General features: G+C 28.4%; 1 protein-coding gene across 2 annotated transcripts in view; it reads left to right on the forward strand.

Moving 5' to 3' along the window:
- The first annotated feature begins 1,115 nt into the window (after positions 1–1,115).
- Positions 1,116–1,887, forward strand: part of LOC106690993 (UDP-N-acetylglucosamine transporter) — a 14,359-nt gene continuing 13,587 nt past the window's right edge. The window contains exon 1 of one of the 2 annotated variants that reach the window (XM_014436629.2): positions 1,116–1,195. The gene's annotated coding sequence lies outside the window, so the exon portion shown is untranslated. The remainder of the gene's footprint in view (positions 1,196–1,887) is intronic. The other variant, XM_067046054.1, reaches the window with a different exon arrangement.

Below are 1,887 nucleotides of genomic sequence, written 5' to 3' on the forward strand. Positions count from 1 at the left end.
TCCCGTGGCCATCTTCTTTTCAGACGCCTCGGAGGATTATCAGGGATTGTTAAGGATGAAAGATTAAGAATTAATGGGTTAGGATGGTTAAGGAGTTTGGAATAAAAAGACGCATATCTGTTTTGGGTCAAATCTGCAACGAATGGGATGTTAAGGTCTTTTATATAATAAGTAATGAAGAATTATTTTTATCTTAGTGTTATTATAATAGCAATATTATTAATAATTGTTTTTAGATGAAAAGTTTGGATAGATTGCTATTATTTAATATTTAGCAGCAATTTAATACAGATAAAGTAATTAATGCATATAAAAGTTTTGAAAATATTTGTTTTTTTTATAAGATTGCATCATATTTTGGTTTTATTTTTATTAAAGTTTTATTTTCACAGTTTCTGTCTTTTTAATGCTCATCTCTTATTTTTAAAATTTTTCTTCCTCTTATCCTGATTGTTTCTTCCTCTAATATTTGTATATTTTCATTAGCATGTTATTTACCAAACATGCAATAAAGTATGTAGTTAGTGGGTGAAAGGTTCAGCGCCAACACCCCTCCCCTTCCAAGTCCTTGCTCCATTTTCAAAAAGTTTTGTTGCCATTCTCACTGAGACAACAAAAATGGATCCATATATTTTATTTATATATGTATATATGTATTATTCCAAATTACATATAAGAAGATGGTCAGGGTTGCGGTAAAAAAAAAAAAAAAAAGAAGAAGTTTATAATTATTTTAATGTCCGACGTTTTACCCCACTTTGCATCATCAGGGCTGTTCAAAACGAAAGGTTGAACAGCCTATTACATATATTTTATTCTTTTTTAATGTTGAACAGGCGTTTTTATTGGTTCTCTAGTTTTAATTACCTCCAAATTGAAACCTTACAAAAATATGATTCCGCTAAAAATTCATGTCTTTATAAGAATGTGTTTCTTTCCCCATAACAATTTGTTGATGTCAGAACTTGTTTCACTCATTCTTCTGAGCACTCCTGAGGCCAATAAGAAGACATCTTAAAAATCAAAGTATAATTTTTCTGTTTATTTATCTATTATAATTTACAACTGTATTTCAATATGTAATAAGTAAGTAAGATGTACTAATAAAGTAATTATTTCTTCTATTTGTCTCATAGGCCTACTAACAGCACGAGTTTGTCTCCACTCACATTCCAGGCATCTCCGCTTAAGTAAGGTAGTCTCTCTGTCTTTTTAAACATTTCTTCCTTTCTTCCCACTCTCAAATATCTCTTCTCCCCTGTTCCTTCCTTATTCAATTTTCTGGACATTATATTTTTTTAGCTTATTAATCTTTACTTATCTATATTATGGTGTGTGTAACATATAATCCAGTTTCTTTCTTGTCCATTGTATCATATATGTTGTTTTCCTTCATACATTTCATTATGCTGTTTTAAATTGGAGTATACATACAGTGAAAAATACATTTTCATTATTTTTAGATTTAGACAGTGCTTACATATTTCATTGTGTTAACTCTATTACTTAACATTTAAATTTTCTTCCTCATCTTTCATTATGTTTATTTATATATTTACTTGAACACTGTTTTTTTTTTTTTTATAATTTATTTTGTATAATTCTTACCTCTCTAATTTTATATCTTATCTTTTATTAGCATCAATCAACTACTATTCACTTAATTTATTGTTATTTACAAGTTCATTTCTTATTGAGGAGAAGATGGTTGGGGGTGCGGTCAATGAAACACAAATAAGTATGACTAACTTATTTTAATGTGCCGACCTTTCGGCTAGAGTTTCTAGCCTTATTCAGGGCTAAAAACAAAACAAGATAACAACCATAAGATAATGACTACAGTAAGTATAGAAATATAAAAAAAGAAAAAAGAAAATATAAACAAAA

Source organism: Halyomorpha halys, unplaced genomic scaffold (assembly GCF_000696795.3).
Source record: "Halyomorpha halys isolate HHAL.00 unplaced genomic scaffold, Hhal_1.1 Scaffold2023.1, whole genome shotgun sequence".
NCBI lineage: Eukaryota > Metazoa > Arthropoda > Insecta > Hemiptera > Pentatomidae > Halyomorpha > Halyomorpha halys.